This window comes from Oxyura jamaicensis, chromosome 9, assembly GCF_011077185.1.
Source record: "Oxyura jamaicensis isolate SHBP4307 breed ruddy duck chromosome 9, BPBGC_Ojam_1.0, whole genome shotgun sequence".
NCBI lineage: Eukaryota > Metazoa > Chordata > Aves > Anseriformes > Anatidae > Oxyura > Oxyura jamaicensis.
The window spans coordinates 8,544,023-8,568,582 of NC_048901.1; the positions used below are offsets into that span (position 1 = coordinate 8,544,023).

The window sequence follows — 24,560 nt, forward strand, 5'->3', positions numbered from 1 at the left end:
AGCTGGCTGGAAGACAATGCCTTATCCCATCTTTGTCATCAGAGATGAAATATCAAACTGCACCTCAATCAGGCTCTACCTAGTGAAGGCAAGCCTTGCATCAGATTCAGAGCCCAGAATTCACGCTGAGCAGAAATGAAGATTTGAAATCAAGACAGCATATATTCTTTCAGCATTGACCCCATCTGTAGAAGACTACAACATGGGTTCATCTGGAAATTCTGGGCACACTCCATCCTCGTTTAGGGATTTGATCAAATAGCTCTCATCAGCAGGCCACTGCAGTGGCTTATGATTATCTTTCTGTTTCTTCAACTTGATTGTAATTGTGGCTTTTTGTTTATAATGCACAACAGCCAAGCATATGGACACATCCTTTAAGCAGCTGGGTTAATGTTGCTTTCACCTCTGTTTCACTCTTTCAAAGCATCTCCCTTTAAAACTGATGGAAATGTACCAAGACACTGTTCTGAACACAAAGCCCTCTTTAAAGCTTGCTGCCTAATGTTGCATTGCTAAGTAGAAACTATTTGTGATAAAATAAAGACAGATTCTTAACTACTTCTGAATGCTAAGCCTCATGCTGAGTGAAAACATTTTGTGCATCTGTCAGCATGGATGGTTTATGCACATTTTAATTACATAGCACTTCAAACACAAGCCGTACCTGCAACTCTCACCATCATGGGGCAGACTGACCCCTCCATCCAGGGGCTGACACATGAGGCTGGGTGAATGGAACACAACCTCACATCACATTAGCACATCATTGCTGTAACTCCAGAGACATTTGCTCCCCCTACACAAAGGGTAACTAACTAAACATCATATGCAAAGAATGGAAACAGTATTTATCAGGACAGGTAGCCTTCTGCTTTGTGATACACTGGAAAATACATTTTCCCCCATTTCAGTAGTCTTGCTGTTGACAAGAGGAGAGCGTGCTGGCCAAATAGAAGAGAAGGAGCTGTATGAGTTCTTCGCTGCCCAGAAATGAAAATACAGCTGGCAAGTCTAATTTTAGTCCTACTAGCCCTGACAGTGCCCTGTTAAACCACACAGTTCTTGTGCCAAGAAAATTAATGCAGCAAGGGCTTTTGCTAGAAGCTGATATGAGCTTGACATTGAAACTCAGAAGGACATAAAGTGGTAGAGAGCTATTTAAGATGCTCAAGATGATCTTGATGGTATTTAGTATCTAGCAAACAATCCTCCACTTGTAGTTCTGAAGTCACATCAAAAACAGGACAAGATGCAATACTGGTATATTGAATAATCATAGTATTTTGCACCTGCAAGTACCACGTGTGCACAATCACAAACACGACAACACCAGTTGGGGCTGATTCACTAAGCTGTGACCAGCTCTGTGACCAGAACATGTACAGCCAACAGCAAATAAACATCTCTTTTCCAGGCTGAACAATCCCAGCTCCCTCAGCAGCTCCTCGTAAGACTTGTTCTCCAGACCCTTCACCAGCTTCGTAGCCTTTCTCTGGACTCACTCGAGCACCTCCATGTCCTTCTTGTAGCGAGGGGCCCAAAACTGAACGCAGTACTTGAGGTGCGGTCTCACCAGAGCCGAGTACAGGGGGACAATCACTTCCCTGGCCCTGCTGGCCACACTGTTTCTTATGCAAGCCAGGATGCTGCTGGCCTTCTTGGCCCCCTGAGCTCACTGCTGGCTCATATTCAGCACTAGGCCTTGTTGAACTTCATACCGTTGGCCTCGGCCCATCGGTCCAGCCTATCCAGATCCTCCTGCAGAGCCTTCCTACCCTCGAGCAGATCGACACACGTACCTAACTTGGTGTCGTCTGCAAACTTACTAAGAGTGCACTCGATCCCATTGTCCAGATCATTGATAAAGATATTAAAGAGAACTGGCCCCAGTACCGAGCCCTGGGGGACTCCACTAGTGACCGGCCTCCAACTGGATTTGACTCCATTTACCACAACTCTCTGGGCCCGGCTACCCAGCCAGTTTCTAACCCAACGAAGCGTACGCCAGTCCAAGCCAAGAGCAGCCAGTTTCCTGAGGAGAATGCTGTGGGAACGGTGTCAAATGCCTTACTGCAGTCAAGGTAGACCACATCCACAGCCCTCCCCTCATCCACCCAGTGCGTCACTTTGTCATAGAAGGAGATCAGGTTATGGACTGGTATTTCATCTCTTTACTGTGAGATTTGGAACCCCCACCTAGTAGGGGCTGTCATTCAATGACAACTGGTTAAACAAAAGCAAATCTCAGTCACACAAGCCTCAAACTTTCAAGTTCTTTTAAATAAAGCACCTTTTTGCTTTGTAACAAAAGCTTCACAATGGAAGTCCTGCAGTTTCTTAATTTCTGGGAACCATTCGAGAAATATCTCAACTGAGTCCTTGCCAGTATACCCTATTCATCATCTATTTGATAGAGAATGTATGAGTAGGATTAAGGAAGAGCCTAGAAATAGTTCTGCAGTAAGTCTTGGGGGATGCTTTACTGCCCGTATGTGATCATGGTTTGCTTATATGGACAGAGCAAGGATTGAGTATAAAAATCAGTTTGACAATGAAAAACTGTGCGGTGCATAATGACAAAGATACTGCCAAAGGGACAGCCAGCAACCCCTCTAACAGGTGTTTTGAGGTGAGGATTTGTGTTGCTTAAATAATGCCATTTCTGGGCTTTAGATCAATTGCAAGTGTTAAGTAGTCACAGATGACTAAACCACTCATGTTAGAAAGCACACTCTAAATGATGAGGAAATGATGAGAAAGCTGAGATACTGTAAGATGATTATGGTAACTTATTATTAGCTTATGACTCAGGAATATCTAAACAGACTGCAACTGGACACTCTGTGTGGAGTCCTAAAAGTGTTAAAGAAGTCAAGTGAGAGAATTCCCAAGTCCAAGGAACTACCACAGCTTTCTAGATAAAATGCCAATGGTGGGTCCTCCAAACAGTTTGGGTGGTGTTTTGAATCACTTCCTGAACTATTTTGTTCTGTTCTATTTTTTTATTCTACTCTATAGGAATTTGATGTTCTTTATGGAAAGGAGTATTACTGCCTTCTATGGCAAAAATCTATGCATTTTTAAGGAGCTAAATGACATACTCTTTACTGTAACACAATACAATCCCATGCCACTTCCTAGCAGTCTCACAGAACAACGTGAGACTATTTCATAACCTCAGTCTGTCCTAGTCAAGGAGCTGTCTTGTTTACCTGGAGTTTTGTAACTCCTCTTCTTCAAATCTCCCTCTATAAATAAATACCTGATAAGAGCAGTTTCCCTGGTTAAACTGGAAATCTCTAACTGAGATGGAGGTTGATTCTATAAAACGGATGGTGTTTCAAAGCAGGATCACTATCCTACTGATCCACTTAATAAATTGTCAGTAAACGATGCCACTTCTTACGAAAGACACCTGGATTCATTCCTTCTGATTCACTTAGTCTTAGGGCTTCAGTGAATTAAGTACCAGTTCCTCTCCTTTGCAAACAACTCCTGTTTCCGTAGCCTGGTTCTGTGTTTTGCTGTCAGACAGCTGTCACCACGTGAGCAGGGGCATGATAGATAATGAATTCCCCCCCTCACCCCTGGGTTTTGATCTGAGTGCTTTCCTCCAGGTCATTTTTCCCATAGTTTGAAGTTCTTGTTGTGAGCACACAAAGGGAATCACTGTGATACATTAAGGTTGTGGTAACTGTTGCAAGGTAATTTAAGGCTAGTTTCATTTTTTGTAATATAAACCCTTCTGTCATTGACAGTAGGACAGCACTGGGACTTCTAAAATAAATAATACATTTACTAGCAGTTCTTTAAAATTTTCTGCTCTGTTCAACTGTTCTAAAAAGTAGCATAAGGACAGAATGAAATTGCCTAAAAAACAGTGTTAAAAATAAACCCAGGGCACAGGATGGGAGGTGCAGGGCAGTCCCCATGGCCAAGGGGCAGCCTTTCTCTCTGGCAAGCCAAATGGCCCAGGAGAGCCAGCCCAAGAAAAGGGTCCCTCAGCCGCCCCAGTCTCCTCCTTGTTCACATGAGGGCATCTTTCAGGCCACCCCTAACACAGCCGCCTTTGGCCACGCATGGGCCACTCCATCACAGAGGCTTGCTGAGCTCACAGCAGCCACCACTGCCCCGCCTTTGCTGCAGACCCTACAAAACAGGCCCCCCGCAGCTGGCCCAGCATTCGCTGAGCATCTCGGCCCTCTGACCGCCAGCTTGTGCGGCAGGAAGACTAGAAGAGCAAGGCGAGCAGCAGGCCTCCTTGGTGTGCGAGGACAGCCATGCAGTCCGGTGAAGCACTAAAAGGAAATGCACCTGAGCGGAAGGAGATGTGTCGTGGGCAGAGGGATAGTGCTGGTGGCACAAGAGACACCAGTGCCCAAGGGACCTCTGGCGCCCAGCCCACAGACAGGTACAGGCGGTACCATTGGCACTGCAACGATGCAGGGAACAGGCCGGCCCCTCACGCACCCAGCGACAGGGGGCCTGGGCCTTACCCTAGGAGCAACGGTGACGTGGGGCAAAGGTGGGAGCATCAGGCAGACAGCTGCGGGGAGCAGCGGCATGCCCATAGTCTAGAGCACAGTGTGGGACCCAGTAATGGCCATAAACCAGACAGCATCATCAGACCCATGCATGAAAATGAACCCAACAGTGGCATGGGACCGAGGCATGGGACTGGACGACCCCCTGGTTCGGCACCCTGGCCTGAGAACATTTCAGATGGAAGGCATCCCGTTTGGGCAGTCCCAGGCAAGGACTGGCTTAGCCTTCTGCCCAACACCACAGAGCCCATGGAGCTGGATCCACCAGATGTGGAGGAACGGATGGAAGTGGATCCACCTCTGCCAGAACAGACCTGGGACTACTGCGGCATGTCTTTGTGCTCTGCCATCCAAGAGCACCAACAGTGTCGCAGGAGTGCCCAGCGAGCCCCCTACTCGTTGCTCAGGCTCCATCGCAAGCATTAGCTTGGAGCCACCAAACACCATGGACATCCCACAGGCTTGCCTGCAAGATGTCCCAGCAATAACCAGCTTTTGCCTATTCTCAGGGGTTGTGGTAGTGCTTCTTGGGGGGGGGCCTAAAGTTGTGCCAGGGGAAGTTTAGGCTGGATATTGGGAAGAACTTCTTTACCAAAAGGGTTGTTAGGCGTTGGAATGGGCTGCCCAGGAAAGTGGTTGAGTCACCATCCCTGGAGGTCTTTAAAAAACATTTAGATGTAGAGCTTAGGGATATGGTTTAGTGGAGGACGTGTTAGTGTTAGGTCAGAGGTTGGACTCGGTGATCTTGGAGGTCTCTTCCAACCTAGACTATTCTGTGAAAAATGAATAATCTCCATGTGCTGTTTACCATTTGATAATTGTCTTCTACTTTACTGCTGTTGCCTTCATGTGAGACTTGCAACCCAGATTATAATCATATGCATAATAAATAGTTCTCATTCTTTCTATATTCAATTTTAAGCCAAAATCAACTTGACAGAATTCCTTCAGTTAAACTATTTGTAACATGGACTTAGACTTAAGTGTTAAGTAAAATTTGTATCGCCTAGTAAAAATATTTTTCCATATTTTAGTACTGAAAATCCTTGGATATATAAAAGCCTTGACCATACACAAAATCATATTTTGCCTTCAGTTCAATACTTACTGTAATGAATCACTAAAAATAGCACCAGTCCCAAGAAAAGACCTGTATTTAAGTTTTCCTGCGTCTCTTTAGGATAGCAGGCCTGAATTGCAGTTGAGATACACAAGTCAAAACATGCTTCTTTGACAAGCATCGCAGCGTCTGCAAATCACTTGAGTTGATGAAATTTATACAGATCAAGTATCCATTTTGCTTACTTTACCATAATCTCAAAGACTATTATTAACCACGGTGCCATGGAGGACTCCATTGCACTATGTGACACTGTGCCCCAGAGAGCTCACAAATAACAAGGTTCATCTCCTTGCAAGGTGCCAGCCACTTCAGTAACTATTTCCCAACACTACTTTTACAAAAAAATCACAACTAGCGATTAGAACGCTGACTTTAATCTCCTCTGTTTAGTAAGGCAAGGACATCACTGGTTTTATGCCTATTCTATTTCTCAAATACTTGGCTTTCACCAAATGTAACTGTATTGAAAAGCAATAGCTTCATTCAGTGAACTACGTTACTACTGCAAGTAGTACACATTGCGTTCCAGCCATCATATTTACATGGAAATGAAACCTCCTTTCAAAGAGGCATGTTTCCATGAACTCCAGTTGCTGTCCACCGAACCCAGACATCTCCTTTAAAATCTATACATTTAGGTTTGAGATATTTTTGGCTTGCACCTTTTCACAAGTTGTTTTCCCAAGGCAGTGTCGGGTTACTGGTTACAGACTGGCCATTTTCAGGAAAACAAATTGAAGCGAATGAAATAGTCTTCAATTTAACATTGAACCATATGATACAATGAAAGAATCTGATAGAAGTATGAGTGAAGCTTAGCACCGTCAATGAATATTAGCCCTTTGAAAACTTCACCATAAGAACAATACTAAAAAGGCAGCCTAACAAGCTAGAAAGCCTCTAAATTAAACAGTTTTCCATTTGTACTCAAAAAGTAGAAGCAAGTTTCTCTTAAGAAGGAACGTTTGAAGAGATGATCAAATTCCAGTGAGCCAACTGGGCTTCATCGGTAATGTCTCATTGCTGCAAATGCAAATTCAACGATGAACAGCACTAAGTTGAAGACAGGCACAACAAGTATCTTGCTTTCCCCTTCTTGCTCTGTATGACTGTACAAATTGAAATATTTTCTCAATTTTTAGGTCCTGTGTTATTCCTTAACAGCCTTCAGTCCTTGGGAAAGAGTGTACCCTCAACAAGCTCGTGGGTGACACCAAGCTGTGTTGCCATTGACACACTGGAGGGAAGGGATGCCATCCAGAGGGACCTGGACAGGCTGGAGAGCTGGGCTCTTCTGATCCTCGTGGACTTCAAAAAGGCCAAGTGCAAGGTCCTGCACCTGGGTCATACACTCACACGCTTAGAAATAATTTCTTCATGAGAGTAAATTCAAGATAGTACTGGGAAATCAGTACAGTCAGCTGCTTGGCAGAAACACTAAGAGTTTCAGTGGGATGGGAATACAAACTACGCCTATTTTGGTCACCAGCTTCCTGCTTTTGGGACTTAATTGAGGTCAATGGGACATTCGCTACAGAAACAAAAATGAGATCACTCGTATTAACAGCATTTTGCTATTATAAAGGACTTTGAGCTGCACTCATGGAATCTTAATATTTAATTAGAAACCACACTGTGCTTTGAATCTCACAAATTACTTCAGGATTCTTGCCATCATTGCAGCTCTTTCATGAAGTCCCAGCTGGTCAGCATTCTCTATATAGGTGGAGCCAATGCCACCCCACACTGCAGAGTTTTACAACTTATTTTCCACATCTTCAAACATGCTAAACTTCACATCAATCAGTAGTGTACATAGTTGTTCCACAGAGCACATGCAGATACCTTACAACATATTCACTACAATACACATATTTATCACCTTAAAGCCATTTCCGTAATTAGGCTGGAAATTAACCATTCCAGAATAAGATAAAAGATAATTGCACTGGACTCTCCAGAAAGACTAGATGTACTCACCCAGTAGAATGGAAAAACCAGGGGAGAGAACGGCAAAAAATGGAAGGAACCAGACTTGGCAGAGGTGGGTGCCAGACTGCAAAGACCTGCCATCAACAAGCCAGATACACTCTGTCAGGAAGGGAGGAGACACAGGGAGAGAAACCACTGAACAATTTTTCTTGTATCACACAGAAATCTTGTCTCTGTATTCATTAGCAGCTGAACTGTATATATAACTACAGCAAACACTTGAGTTTCTGGCCTTTTTAAACTACCCACTGCTTCCAGACAAGTAGTTTATAATCAAATATCGAAAAACAGGTTAGGAAGAGAGGGCTGCGAAAGCCCAGCAGAAGCAAACCTGCACTTATCAAAAGCAGAGAGATCACTTCTCTATCAAATCAGAGCCATTACACCAATGGTTTAACAACAAAACTCACTTCCTTGAAAAATCCTTTGAAGTCTAAGTAGAAAACTAGAATAGAGTCAGTCAGTGGGGGGAATGGAATACAGCTTTTCTATTCTTCATTTTCACCTGCTTTGTTTATTATGCTTCAGTAAGAGCTTTTGTGGAAAGGTCACTTCAAGTCAGTATCTGACAGTACCTGGTGGTCAGTGACCTACCGCTATCAAGAACATTAACATTCAGCTAATTCTGCTCAGGAAGAAAGCGCCTCATCTCTTCAGACAAAATTTATAACTATCAAAATAAAGAAACCATTCAAGCTTAATTATTCCAGCACCTGATGCTTAATTATGGTGAGCATGTTTAAAGCTTTAGTCCTTTAAAGAAGCATTTTATGAAACGGTAGGTGTGTATGCATGTTTAAAGCCATGTCAGTCCTAATAAACAGCATAAAAACATTAAGCTTGTCTTCAAAGTGACCCAGGCCTAATAGTACATCAGTCTTCGTCTTTAGGCAAACAGCCAGACAATCAACTCTGACTTTACAGGTCTAATGCATTTAACATATCCAGGCATATAAGGGCTCATTTGGACTTGCAGTCCATCCCTGTAGTACCCTGGTTCCCATGCTTGAAGACAGTCACTAAAAGCAGCCACTAATACAAGTTCCTTCCTGCCAATGCATCAAGACACCTTTCTCCATGTAGCTCCTCCAGTTAATCACTTTGAAATCAATGGCTAAATTAACAGGTTTGTTCTGCTATAGCAAAGATTTTTTTTTTATTTTTTTTTTTAAATGAATTATTATCCTCAGGCTAATTTGCCAACCTATCATGCTGGAACCTGAGTCCTCCTTTGCTCAAAACAAAATCCTTTAAGCTACGAGAAGGTGTGTTCGTTTTCTGCTTTCCTGCTTGTTGGCAGTACAATCAGCAAACAGTGGGGTCTTTTTGAAGAAGCTAACTGTTCCACAGCTGTAGGAGAACAAGGGTTCAAACTTCTGAAGAGCATCCCTGAACTGCAGACCCCAGACTTATGTCTAATGAATTCTAATTCAAATGAATGTCTAATGGAAGGACAGAACAGGAGTTTATCAGACATTTAACTCAAACCTCTGCAGTCTCGAGGACATCACTTGCCTTCCTTCCTGTCTTCTCCTATTATGAATACATGCTTTTGCAAACAGTTATGCCTTTACAGAATCCCTGTATTCACTTAGTGCCAGCAGAAACTTCTAGAAGCAAAAGCACTTGTCTGGGAACTCCTTGTGGTGCAACTTAAGGCCAGTAACTTTTAAAGCTTTTACATGGGAGGTCACTAAGTCACCTTCTCTCCCACCTTGGAACAATTAAGATACCCTGTTAAAGAAGACTGGAGTAACTGAACAATCTGTACACCAGCTATACCTTCCAAGAAAATCTACCCAGTTGTATCCAAAAGCCAAAGTGAGCACTTGCAGCATAAACCAAATACATGGTAACGTTCATTTTTAATATTTTTAATCTTTTTTTGAGTTTGGCCAAAGTTCTTTTGCAATAGTAAGCTTTATTTTTAAGAATGATTACTTTGCAGATGCAAAGTAGATTCCATGGGATTTTGAGCAGAACAAATCCAATACTGGATGCACACTTTATTTCCCTTCCTTGCAGGTCAGACTGTATTAACAGAAGCATCAAAACGCTAATCTCAGATAGCCAATTTCTATTTGCCTCAGCACTCTAAAGGCAACAGCTCTTACTGGAAATTATGCACCATTTGCATTGTGTTGCAAAAAATCTGGCTTTATTTCAGCTTCTAACCTTAGACTCTGCAGTTTTCCATCTTCCGGTACTGGCAGCAAAAGAAGTTCACTGTTCTCCTGCATACACATACACAAAGGTTCAATTCCTAACTGCAAAGGACAAGTCCCCAAAGACAAAGTTTTGCCCTTGGTTACATGCATATGGCTCAAGCTTTTACTTGAAGACATACACTACATGCACAGATGAAACTTGTCATGAAGTATACGTGAACTTTATTTGCAAAGTTTGGACAATCAGTCCATTTTTAGCTTAGGAAAAGGAAAGGCATAAAAAATCATAGTTACTTAACACAGCATGCATTTTTAGCAGAGTTAAAAAGCTGAACAATAGAAGCAGAATATTTAGATCATGCCATCCAAGTACAATGAGACCTAAATCCTGCAAGTGCTCCTTATCTAAAAATCCTACGCCTTCCTGGAGCAGTTAGCTAAGCTTTGTGCAGGTTGTTGGCAACGCAAAAGCTGGTCTTCTTCACTAAGGAAGAAAGCTACCATAAAAAAATACCAGCTCCCTGTCCGACAGGATATGCCTTCTGGGTAGGGGATGATGGGACCAGGAACCCACTTCTTTTTTTTTTAATGTATCCTGCAGCAGCAGAAAGCTCAAGAGAGTAACTCGGAAGTTTACATGAGACCTGAGGAATAAAAGGAGGGCAGTGTTGTTCAGATGCACTCTTTGCTGTTTTATAGCCCCCTAAAGACAAGCAATGCATGAAGGTCAGATGTTGCCCCCTCACATGTTCATATTTCAAAACCATTCTCAGCAGTGTTTGCAAAAAGATAGCCAAGACAGCCCCAACTGCATGCTAAAAATGACAAAGTAGCACTCCAGTTGCAGCTTTGTAACTTCCAGGGACAGCCACACATCTATCTTTACAGGTTGTATCATGTAAGGTTGATATACCCCCTGAACCTAGAGCAGCTTGACACATTTCACCTAGCTACAGCAATACAAGATGTTTAATCTTTTACTGGACATTTCAAATATCCCCCTCCCCCCCCAAAAAAATAGTGGAAGATTCAGCCAACTCATTTTCTGATACATTTTCACAAGTGATAATGAACAGTATGTTAGAAGCCATTTCATGAAAAACTGTTGCAGCTTATTTGACTTGCACGTACAAAGCATCTAAACCATGCATTGGTAGTTCCATGATGGACATTTAAGGACTCCAAATAAAACAGGGGCTTTGGATTTAGGATCTAGGTTCTCAGTAAGACCTACACTTCATCTGAACAGTTGAATAAAAAGCAAAATGCAATTATTATCCTATCCCAGCTCCTGGAAGTATTTAGACAACATTATCAGGAGTCCTGCTTCACTACATAACTAAGAATAACCACGAAATGAGGAGGGATAAGGTTGATAAAGCTAGTGATGCCTTTGCATACTTAAAGCTACATTGAAAACAAAAACTGATGAAGGTCTTTTTACCACTGCATTTTTAAGTGGGGCTGGGGGGTTATTTCATGCTTGAATAGTTGCACTAATAGAACTATTCTGTGCTAGCTAAATGAGATTTTCCTAGTAATGAACACCAACGGCTGGAACAGTTGGGCTAATCTGAATTAACCTATACAGCACGAACTCACATGAGTCTATGTATACAAGACGACATCAGCATAGGCTTAGCCAGCTGACTCAAATTTGGATGCTGTAAGTCCAATGGGAATAAAGAAGAGTTGATTGAGATATTCAAACAGGAAAAACCTGCACTTAGGTTTAGAGATGGCTGTTAATTCGTATGCATGAACTTCAACTAATTTTCAGGTAACATGCCGACAAGGCAAGTAAAACCCAGAACTAGGAAAATGTGTGCCATCATAAGGATGTCAGCAGGTGAGCCATCAGGTGCTCCTAGGGGAAGACTAAATTTTGTCTACAGGAATTGAACTAACCTAGCAGTGGAGTTCAGATACTCTATGTAATTTTGTAATATTCTAAGCCTGAAACCAAAGCAGAAACATGAATGACACCATACTTGCTGAAAACAGTGACAATTCATTTACTTGCAGTGAACCTGAAAAAAAATCAAAAAAACATCTGCTTTAGCAATGGCCACAGTAGCAGTCTATTTCACAACATAAAATAAGCCAGATCCTGGCAGACTAACTACATTTCCAAAAATACCACAGAAGTTCCAGCTCTGAGCAATCTACAAATAAGTAGTGTACTTTCTTATTTCAGAACTTCTTTTTCTCAGGTTTGTAACAGCAGTTGACATACTACTGCTTTTAAAACTGTACCTCTGAGAAAAGTGCAAGAAGACAAGCACTTCCGTAGCTGTCCTTTTCAAAACAGAGCAATCCATTCCTTTAACTACAGGAACTCTACTCCTTTTATGAAGAAGTCCATTGTCTGCATCTCAGTGGTGACCAAGAGAATATCACCCTGGAGATTCTAGATTACCACCAATCTGGATAGTGATCTTTTAACCCTTCAAGAATTTTCCCTTCCATCCTCCTGCTGAGGCTTCAACATTCACTTACTCAGGCCTCTTCAGATAAGTTCTTCCCATAGTACTCAAATTAATCTAAACAGCCATCTTGATTAATTGCCTCTAAGTTCAATTGCTCACTGAAAGGTGCTTCCTCCTGTAGTGAAATACAAGTCCAGCGTTCACCTCACTGCAGCAGAGTATTTGGACACCTCATTCTAAAAGCTGTTACTTAAGTTTTCACATCTGAGGACACATCATACACCCAGGAGGAACTGAAGAGCTTCATTTCTGACAGTGCATATTTCCAACCCCATTGACAGAGCCAAGCATTTTCTTTATAAGCTACGTCACAAATACTGAGTTCACTGATGAACAATCTGTAGAAATTCATAGGCTAAATTTGTCAACTTGAAAGTAAATGAAAAGCAGATCCTTTCCTTTAAAAATGTAATACATGTTTAAACAAGAAATATGCTCATCGTATTTGACACCAAAATATACAAGCTGCCCTGGTATCAAAAGAACATTCTTTTTCTTTCATGCAAAGTACACACTGAGAAATTCATTTATAAGGAGACTGCATGCAGGAAATAATTTCTGGATTGTTTCCCATCTCAGCAGGCAGGTATGAGACAGGAGTATTTCACTTTGAGTTGGCAACTATGATGTACACGTGTTCAAGAACTAATGTAGCAATGAGACACATAAACCTAGTGGCTTATATTCCAAACAGCCTGTGTTCAAGCACTACCATTTGTCTCTCCAAGCTTTTCATATAGACAGTTTGAGCCTTGACTTATACATCAAGTGTTTTATACTCACAGGTAGTGTTCAAGTCTTGATTTATATCTCAGTATTTTATACTCACTAGTACACTACTCATGCCTTGATTTATAGCTAGGTTGAGAGAACCAATTCAGATAAAATACCGTCTAACCAAACCTTCAACCTTTTCCTTGAACTAATACAAAGGCTAAGCTTTTCTGTCATCTAAGAGCTAAGCCCAACTTCTTGCTCCCGTTTTGTGGCAGCTTTCTTTCAGAACCAGTTTCTCTGGTTACCTCTCCAAAGAATCTACAAAATAAACTCCCTTAAGTCTAAGGAGATTAATTAAATTAATTGAACTTATTTTTTTCACTCACACTGAAGTAGTGATCAGAGGTTAAGACTGCATTGAACAGATACTTTCTTAGACTAACTCAATTTAGGCTGCTTTAATAAATAATTACATCCAACATACTCCAATACTAATCATTATGGTTTATCCTCTGATAAGACCAACCTGGATTTGCAAGAACAAGAGCTCGAGACTTTTGAACATTCTGGTTTTGAAACCAAGCTACTTGAAAGTGAAATGAATTCATCCATCATTAAGCCTAGGAGAAATCTCACTCTCAGCCGAAATGGGAGAATCTGAAAAGCATCAGGAGTTAAAAGCTTTGCATTTGTCTAACAACAAATCCACAAAACCACCAGACCTAGAAGGAATTCATTTTGATTGCTGACAAATATTAGCCCAAGTTCTAGCACTCTTGTAACACCATGGCCATTCATACAACCCATACTTGTTTGCAGCAGAGTATCTCATTGCAAGCTCAGGTGAAGCAAACTCCCAAGGCTATGCAGTACATTTCTAAAGCTGGTTAAGAGTTAAGTTCTCAGACGCTAGCTTGTCTTCAGAGAACCAGCTAATCTGCAACCTCAACACATCTAAATGATGGGGGAGGGGCAGCATTAACCCACAGGTCTGATCTTTTAATTTCAATGAGGATTCCTGGCTATTAACGCATTAAAAGGCACAAAGACTCTATAGAGATTTCTAAGTTTCTGCAGAGACACACAGTATAATCAAGTGTTCAAATCTTACCCAAAATCATCCCAATGGGAGGCAGAGGGAAGAGAGGCTCAGCCCGTCAACTGATCCCAGAAGTCAGGAGGTTCTTGTGATGGTATCTCCCCTGACAATGGCATCTTCCCTAACGTCCCCTTTCTCTTAAGCCAATTTATATTATTTTCTATCTTTTAGGTGGAGCTTGAGTGACTCTAGTCAAGCATATCTTAGTTATGGTTGGTGAAAAGCTTTCCATCTTTGTTTAAAGGTATAGGTCACTATCTTCAGTGGAACTAGGACACTAAGAGCAGCTGCAGATCTACCCCAAGGGAAAGAGAAGCTGCCCACTATTCCCTGAATGGCTATTCTCTTCATCTCCCTCCTTAGAGCTGGAAAGCACTGTCCTTGTGTTCAAGCAGCTGGGTAGTACTGTAGATGCAATGCTTTGCTTGTTAAGCATCACGGTATCATTGGTATCATACATGTTGGCAGAAACCAAGGTGACACAGCATGGCTTGATGTTCTTCTCTCACCCATACCAGGAGCACCTCTCACACCTCACACCAGCAAATAAGCCTGCCAGCAACACACATACAGCTGCTGCCAGCACAGGACGAGCAGAAGTTTGTAAAGGCAGCAAAAACATTTCTGCAAACACAAGTTGCAGAATTCTTTCGGCATGGAGCCATCTTCAGGAGCTCATTTAACTGTTTTAGGTAAGAGTCCTGAATGGGATCTCGCTATTAGCTATGCCAGCTCCCATCGGCCTTAATACACTCAAAAAAAAAGGACTCATACTGCAAGACAGCAAAGGGCAAAGGCCATAAAGGGGGTCCGTCACAGACTGACTAGAGTTTGTACCCCCAACTACTCAAGGCAACATGGCCTGAGTTATAGTAATGGTGTCGGCATAACCTTCCCCTTACAGGTCCCAATCTTGATGCCCCACTGCAGCAACCTCCAGCTTCCCATCAGCAGATCTCTTCCCAGCCAACACAAGGCACTAATGTCCTCTGAGCTGGGATGAGTGCTGCCCAGTTAGCTGCATCACTGATTCTACGCCACGTGTTCATTGCACGTGCCAGGCATTGAACAGATTTAACCAGAGAGCTGTATGTGTTTCAGAGAGCAACCATATCTTACTTGAAGTATACTCCCAACATGAAACCGAGAAGCCAAGTATTTCTGACTTTTTATTCCTCTAACCCACAAACACATCCATTCTTCCCATCAGGGGTTACAGAAGCCAGAGCCAAAATAGACTTCACTGACATGTATTCCAAATGGCTAAAGTGACAACTACAGACAACTGAATGATTTTTAGTTAGAGCAGCTCTCAGTGTACAACTTAATACGAAAATTGATATTTTGATTGTATTTGCCATTTTGTCATGGAAAATGCCCATGACAGAAAGGAAAGGAGTAAGACTTTCTATAACAATTTGTAACCACAAAACAAAAACTTATACATTTATATTACAGATTACAGGAAACATTTTTAAAATTTCACACCTCTCACAAATCTAGCTAATTTTATCAGTTCACTGGACAATGCTAGGTATGAGATTTGCATTCAGTTTTCAGTCCTTAACAGCAATTTCAGGAACAGCCTGTTAGTTCTTAGTATTCTAAGCTATTGAACTGCCTCTGCTAAAGCTTCCCACCTGCACTAGAAGAATGCTGCCAAAGACTTCAGAGAAGCTACAAAGAATATACTCCTTGCACTCTCCAGCAGTTACCTTCATTTGCTCTGAGGAAACAGTGCATGCGCTGTGATCAGAAACAGGAACTAAGCAAAGGTATGTTCTCTGACAATAGAACCTCTTGATAATAAGCCTGCCAGTATCACAAGTCCCCACTAAGCAAGTCTGAACCAATTTGATCCCTAGATTCTTTGCATCTTGAACTCTATACACCACTGAACAGTATACAAACCCAAATGCTGACGTGCCATTCCAAGCAATCCTAGAATGTAAACAAGTACAAGCTACACAACACAACATGAAATTAAACCCCGTGCTGTAACATCAACTAGTCATCTCACAACACTGCTGCATCAAAGTATTGCTTAAGCTGTTGTACACAATACACAGCAACAAAAGGAAATGAAGGGGATGCAATGCGCACAATTTCTTCCCAAAAACACAAGCCATAACAGTAGCCTCTCCTTGATCCACTACACTGCCCACAGAAGATCAGTCCCACTGTAAGCATTGATTACTGCCCTGGAAACCTTGTAAGATGGAAGACATGAGACAGAAACCCAGTGACTTGCATGAAGTCAAATGAAACACATCTGCGAGCCAAGACAACTCATCCCTTCTGGAGTCTCCTCTGCAGCCATTTTAACAACAGAGCTCTCCAATGGTTGTCTTCCACTTTCCCCCCTCAGACCTAGCATGCAACTCACCAAGCATCTCATTCTACTGTGGCAGTAAGAAGTGGGGGGGCTGAGGCACCACTGGCTACCCAGCTCTGGGACAGGTAAGTCTTAGGTTAACTTTCCACTCTATATCATGTGAGGGTTCCATTTCTTCCCGGTTGCTGCAGTTCACCAATAGATAAACTCAGCCCCAGACTTGACAAATGCTCTGACAATTCAGTAGCCAAGAGCTGGATCCTGGCAGCTACTTGGTAGTGAGATGCACACAAAGCTGTGTATCAAGCAACTGTAAGAGAACTTCAGACCTGTAAAGCACTACACAATAGTCATTGTTTTTCATGACTACATAGACTAGATAGATTTCCTTGAATCCTTGAAGCCTGCAAAATACTGTTTGGGGCTGTTTGCCACACTTACACTATAAACTTTCAAAATTCCAGGGACAAAGCAGTCAACAAGTGAGCTACAGAAAGGACTGAACCTTGATGACAAGAATTTAAAACATTAGAAAAGTCTCCTTTATTTTACTGTCTTATGAAAGTTTACCTTATTTAATGCTAAAAAGGCTGTTAGGTGGAATAGTTTCTGGTCTGCGCCTTTAGCAACAGAAGGATAAGCATGTAAGAATATGCAGACAGAACTCTATACCAAGAAATCTAATAACCTGAATTTTTCTTTGGACTTTGATCTTAGTAAGCAAACCATTTAAATTCTGCTTTGCACATAGATCTTTGAGCACAATAACTTTCATGACAATGTATAAACATACCCACAGAATAAACTGCAAATTGAAGATAAATAAAAATACAGTATCAGAAATAAAATGCAGTAATGCATGATTTAATAGCTAGAAACTATTTCACCCTGTGGCTTATATTTGGTTTTCCTGTGTAAATTGACCTGATACTAAAACATGAGAAGGCATGCCCCAGGCCAGAACTTTCCATATCAAAGTCACTATGGAATACTCGGGGGGCCCTGCCTCACAAAGAACACCAGGATTTGAAACAGCAGAGGGTCAGACTCAGACAAGGCTCAGACTCACATCTTCCACCTAAGCCCTCATACCTGCACTAATCTTATAATTAGCTGCACCCCTTCTAATCCTACAGTAAAAGCAAGTAAGAAATATCACCAAAAACAAACAAGCTTCAACTCCAGTCTCAGTGTCCCTCTGCTATGTTAAACTTAGTCCTAGGTCACCACCACCAGCCCCATTTCAACAGCCACCATTTCTCTCATGCATTCTTTGAAGTCCACTTCCAGAACAACCCCCATAAATCCCCAAGCTCCTACTCTGCAGGCAGCTCCAAATTAACCCTTAACTTTCTTCTAGCCACACAGGCATTGTCTGAACCACAGCTAGGTCTCTCTGGTGTATTTCTGCAATCCACATGTTATGTGTACGGCTGTACAGTTGGTGCTTTTTCAGGGCTCAGCTACAGATGTTTAGTGATCTCATCTACGTGAACCTCTGCTGTTGCAGGAACCTTATACAAGGAGGAAGATGATATATAAGTCTCACTTGTTGCTTAGTCTTTAAGAAACTCCCTTTGGACTCAGCAGATGCAATACACACACTGAGGAATCTTGACAAGGCAGGTGACCGCAGTATCCAAGTCATATGCAAAGCAAGCTGACTTGCAAATCACATTTGACAGCAAGAGGTGGGCATCCAAGTCTTGCCACATAAGGTTTCCTATGCTAGATTGATTATCGTGCCAAAACTCTCAGCACTAATAGGCAAAGCTACTCAACATTTTCCATGTTTAAGATCCTATTTATTCAATCACTTGTCCCTTTCCAATGTCATTTTGGGTGAAACTTCCCACAAGACTGCATTAGACTTTGGGCTTTTCTTCAATCCATGCAGAAAGCTTATTTGCTCAATGGGAAAAATACTGATTTGTCAAAATTTTAAACAATTGTTCAGTCAAAAAGCTTTTATACCAATCTGCTCTTTAGTGGGGACTGGAAATTATCAAGCTGTCATGTATGTTTGTTTTTCAGCCCTATAAAAACCTTTCAAGTTTGACAGTGTTAGGCCTCTATAAAGTTGTAGTTTGCCCATGCTCTGAACCAACAGGTTAGAATCTGGCAGCTCCAAGTGCTCAAGTTACCATCTGCCCTGATCATTTGTCAGTCTAAAACTCAGTAGCATGTTAGTCGCAGCTGTTTCCAGCTCCTATCAAGCCACAGCTAAGGAAAAGAGAACTGGATCCATGTATTTACAGCAAAGTTTAAATCATTTTACACAGGAGAAAGTGCAAATCCATTCAAAAACCAGTATCATGAACTCCAAATGAGTGCCTGACATACAAAGGTGTCTTTCTCAGTTGCATCTTTTCTTTCCTGTGCACGTTCAAATGCACATTTTAAATTCCTCCAAAGACCTAGAGAGACTGCATTTACTCTTCTGGCTTTACACAATGGATGACAACAATAAAAGGCTGCAAGTCATCAGGTGAACTCTTACTAATATCCCTTTTAAGTTTTTGGAACACGGATGTCAAAGCTTTGAAAATGCAATAAATTTGTACCACAAAATAAGCAATAGTCAGCCTTTTTATTTCAATACATGCAATTAAACCTAGTTATACAAGCAGTTTCAGGGACACAATTACTGGTGACAATAACAGATGCATTTCTAATCACACAATTGCTTTAATTGGCTCTTGTCAGCTTACATTTGTATCATTCAGCAAGTTTGTCAGCTTCACGTTATTTAAGAACAATTGATATAAATTGTATGCACTTTTACTGGGGAAGAAGGGAATGTATGAAACAGGTACTCCAACTGCTGCACTGAAGAGTTGGGGAAGTTCTAAGTCATTCACCAACAACAATTCCAAATGTGAAATTCTCAGCTTCAGGGAAAGGTGCAATACTGGAACAACCAATAACCACACTCAGTGTTCATGTTATGTATAAACATCTGTAGAGAACCAACATCAACCTGTACCCCTCATTAAATGGTTTAGGCACCACAGAGAATCCAAGCAAGAGGTTCCCACCAGGCAAAGGCTGTATTACCTGTGATCAGCAGGGTTGCAGCCAGTTCAGCAAAACCAATACCACAAGACAAAAAAACTTTTCCTGTCCTGAAAATAGTTACCACCACTTTCCAGGAACAGGGAAAATGCTTATTTAATTCATCCAGGATGAATTCATGTATGCATGTTTGAGTACCATGTTTCTACAAATCACAAGATGAATTAGGAATGGTGTAGCCACATAGGTCTACAAAAATCTTCCAGTGGCAAAGGCAAAACACAAATCAGAACATTAACATTTGGAATACAGCTCCCCAAAGAAATATCCGGTTGTGGACGAGTCATAAGCAGATACTACTACCACATTCTGCCAGGTATTTTTAAACATGTAGGAGATGCTAAATAGCAACAAAGGACCCAATTTCCAGTGTATGTTCACTCACTTAACAACAGCAATGTAATAAACATCAGACAAGATATTTTTGACGCAATTTGAGATGACATTCTTCCTGCTAACCTTTCGTCAGAGCATAGCGTAGCTGCATCCCATCTATCTGGAAGGGCCTCAGCAAGAAGCAAGAAATTCCTACACAGACAAGTCAGAGGACCACAAGACTACTAGCTGTTTCTTCACGCTGGATGCCCTAAGTTTTTGACACCCCACAACATACATGCATTGACTTCAAAGTAATCCTAGAAGTGAAGGCAGCTAGTGCATGGAAATAAAGTAACATCCGCTTCATAAAGCAAAGACTCAAAGCCTATTACCTTGGAAACAAGCTATCAGTACCTCTGAAGTGGCCCACTTCAGAAGGAGCTTCTCCTGAAAATGAAGTCTAGACAGCTTTAAGTAGATTAAGCAAAGATGAGGAGATCTGATCCAAGTTGATAGGACTTTCATGTTATACTGGCTGAAAATCTAGTGCAATGAATTTATTGAAATACCTATTCTCAAGCAGATTAAAGGCTCGTTCATATTTTACAAGCATAGATACAGTATCTGCAAGGACAAACCAATTTCATCCCTTTTTGAATTATTTATACGAGCTGTTTAGAGAAAGACATTTCTGTACAAACAGATCTCTGTTAAACATTGAGTAGATGCTCCCAGTAGATGCAAAATTTAGTGTGCCATCAAACAAGTTGGCTACATACACTGCTCATATGCCAAAAACTGCACCAAACAAAATGTGTAATACCAAAAACACACCAAACACCTCTAAATCATAAAATGAGTTCCCTCCCCCTAAAATTTACAAGAGCACACTTTCTTTAAAGTAGAAGGGAAGCAGTAAATAACAGTTCCCACAAAACGATAAGCTGTTCATTCCTGCTAGCAGATACCAGCTCTGGTGCTGGACCAGACAAAAAAGACCAATATGGATTGACTTGAAGCTATGCAACATCTGCTGGCAGGAAATGCTTACATTCTGCCAGGACTATTAAACATCTTGTCTGTCTAGACCGTGAATGTAGTTAGCACAAGGTAAAACAATGCTGGGAAACAAGTGAATAGCCCACTGTAATTGAACCTACCAGCATTTTCAAACATTAGGCAAAGGCTTACATAGAATTGTAACTGCTCACCCTTTCATCTGTGCCACTGACCTCTCCTACTGACTGATACTGAGCTGTGATGTTGCTATCCACCTCTAGACACATCTTTCTAAATAGTTATGAACACAACTTGACCACTTTATAAATATTCAAGCAGTACTGCACTAGCGGTTTCATTTCTCACCTATAATCAGTAGGAATCCAGCTCCATTAGTCTACTAGCTTTACATAGCAGGCCAGAAAGCCACAACACAGACCCTGTTGTTGGAAGAAACAGTTATGCTATGAAGGTATTTCCATCATCTGGAAATACTGGGGTAGCAGTGGCAAACATACCACATTAATTAAGAGCACCATCCCCTCTCTGCCAAGAGCACTTGGCTTGAGACCTGCAAATCTATTCCTAACTCGTATGGCTCAATCTAGTCCTTCACACACAAGTCCTCTTCTCCTATCCTCATTTTTGGAAATAGTTGATCTGCAAAAACTCACTGCAGCATCATGAACAGGAAGGCCCTGACCAAAATAGATTCCAGATGTGTGCAGCCATACTGTTCCAAATAGAGCAGGATATAAAACACTGACATGCCATTTCAAGAGCAGGCCATCAGCAGGTGACTTAAGGCCTCTGTCCCTCACAACTGAATGAGCTGACTACAGGTGCAAGCTTTAAATAGGAAGTACTTAAGGTTAATGGCTGGCTGTGTCTGCTGACACTGTTTTTTAAAAAACATGCATAACGCATGATAAGCACTGTTCAGAGGAAGACAAAAATAGCTCTGCGTCTAAGAGGTTGGTTCCTTATTTTCCTCCAAGGGTAAATGAACATATTGGCCTTGCATGTAAGCAAGTATTTCTCCTGTAGAAAGATGTTTTGTCAATTGTTCTGCAGATAAACATCTGCCAATATCAATACTTCTAGAACACACAAGAAATCCTTCTTTGCCATAAGGTACAGTATTACAACTTACCTGTCAAGTAAAGGCCTTTCTCTGAAATAACAATATCCTTTCATCTTTGTGACGCTGGCCAGATGGGACACTTGTCTGAGACTCCAGAAGACCTTAAAGATTGACACCCAGCTGTTCTGTATTTGATGAAGCCATTACTTTGTGACAAGATGTTATGGTGTGGCATCACCTCAAGAACTAAGAAAAATAATCAAAACTTCTAGATAAAATGATCAAAACTGATCTAGATAAAAACATAATACAATAGGTGAACAATTGGCTGATGGGTAGAACTCAAAGGGTTATGGTACATGGGGTCCACATCAGGCTGGCAACCAGTCACCAGTGGGGTTCCCCAGGGCTCCATTTTAGGGCCAGTGCTTTTCAATATTTTCATAAATGCTTTGGATGTAGCACTAGAAGGTGTTTTTATTAATTTTGCTGATGATATTATACTGAGAGGAGCTGTTGACTCTGTTGAGGGTGGAAAGGCCTAGCAGAGAGATCTGGACAGACTAGACAGCTGGGCACATGAAATTTACCACATGAAATTTAACAAGAGCAAGTGCCAGGTCCTGCACCTTGGAAGGGGCAACCTTGACTATACGTACAGACTGGGGATATGAGACGCTAGAGAGCAGCCCTGCAGAGAGGGATCTGGGGGTTATGGCTGACAGCAAGTTGAATATGAGCCAGCAGTGTGCCCTGGCAGTCAGGAGGGCCAACTGTACCCTGGGGTGCATCAAGCACAGCATTGCTAGTCCATCGTAGGAAGTGATCGTCCTGCTCTACTCTGCACTGGTGCAGCCTCACCTCAAGTACTGTGTGCAGTTCTGGGCACCACAGTACAAAATGGACATGAAACTGTTGGAGAGCGCCCAGAGGAGGGCGACAAAGATGGTGAAGGGTCTGGAGGGGAATACGTATGAGGAATGGCTGAGGTCACTGGGCCTGTTAGCCTGGAGAAGAGGAGGCTGAGGGGAGGCCTCATCACAGTCTACAGCTTCCTCACGAGGGGGAGCGGAGGGGCAGGCATGGATCTGTTCTCTGTAGTGACCAGCGATAAGACCCAAGGGGATGGAGTCAAGCTGTGACAGGGGAGGTTCAGGCTGGGTATCAGGAAGAGGTTCTTCACTGAGTGGGTGGTCGTGCACTGGAACAGGCTCCCCAGGGAAGCAGTCACTGCACCAAGGCTGTCGGAGTTTAAGAAACGATTGGACTGTGCTCTTAGTCACATGGTCTGAATTTTTGGGTAGATCTGTGTGGAGCCAGGAGTTGGACTCAATCCTTATGGGTTCCTTTCAACTCAAGATATTCTATGATTCTATAAACTTTGGCCAGTTATATGACAATTTGATGAAAAGAACAAGCAGGTGACTCAGTACTCCGGCCACTGTCTCAGGGAAGATAGATCAGACTTGCAATCTGAAAGTGCTTTGGAACTCCTTAAAATTAAACAAAGCTTGAAAGCCTTACCAAAAAACAGACCTTTCCAGCCCAGAGAAGATAAGGACAGAATCAGACACTAGAATCAGTTTCAGTCTTGTTTAATCAAAGCCTTTGCACGTCTGATACTCCCACCAGTACTTCTAGCAGGTTTATAACCACAACTATCTAACTGTAGAATTTAGTCATAGTAATATGCTCACCAAAACATTAGAGGTCCATCGATTCTGACCAGCAAGTCCCATACAAATCAAAATCTTAACCTTTGCAAACCTCTCCAAACCTTTTTCCTATTCTGCATCCTTCATACCCAGATGGCAAGGGACAGAAGGAATGAATTAGTAACGCAGTGGATTTGCCAATTCCCCACCACCACCATCCCACTTCCACATTCCCACATGTAACCAACTACTATATTCGCCCTCTACTCTAACCTTTTTGTCTGGACTGAGGCAGAGGAGAGCTGTTTGGACTAGAACTCTCTGCTTAAGACCAGCAGATTTATTATTATCTATAAAATGTTATCAGAAGAAATGCCAGTTTCAACCCTGAAAAAAAAAAAAAAAAAAAAAAAAAAGGCTTTGCATGTAAGGGAGAATGGCAAACCCAGAGTGAGGAAAAAAGTGACCGAGAATTGTTGCACGCAGCTTTCAGCTCACTCCCAACGCATGTATGGGTCCAAGAGCTCTAGTAACCAAACCAAAGGTTACATGAAATGACTTAATGTTTCCTCAGAAAATAATTAGTTTCTAGAAGAGGCAGATCCCAGACCAGTACAATTCAAGGTGTTGCACCAGATCCAAAAAGAAACAAAAGAGGTGGTAGGTTTTTTTTTTTAACTAAACTGGGCATAAGGACTACCATGAGATCATTTATCTAACAGAAGGAAAAAGAAATGATACTAGCATGATCTATAATCATTTTAATATAAAGTATTCAGATCAAAACTAATCAACTGATCAAGAGCAAAACAATTCCCATGTGTTGTTAATATGGCCTGAAGAAACAGTTAAAGAGTACCTGGTATTGGAAAGATATCAACACTAGCTTAACCTTTTAAGTCCCCAGTGAACAGTGCATTGTGCCAAAAATAGAAACACATGATCTGCATGAGTACAGA

General features: G+C 41.8%; 1 long non-coding RNA gene across 1 annotated transcript in view; it reads right to left on the bottom strand.

Moving 5' to 3' along the window:
- LOC118171547 overlaps nt 1-22,129 on the bottom strand; it is a 322,937-nt gene extending 300,808 nt beyond the window's left edge. Inside the window, exon 1 of the long non-coding RNA XR_004753256.1 lies at nt 22,016-22,129. This is a non-coding gene — a long non-coding RNA (uncharacterized LOC118171547). The remainder of the gene's footprint in view (nt 1-22,015) is intronic.
- Between the last annotated feature and the right edge of the window lie 2,431 nt (nt 22,130-24,560).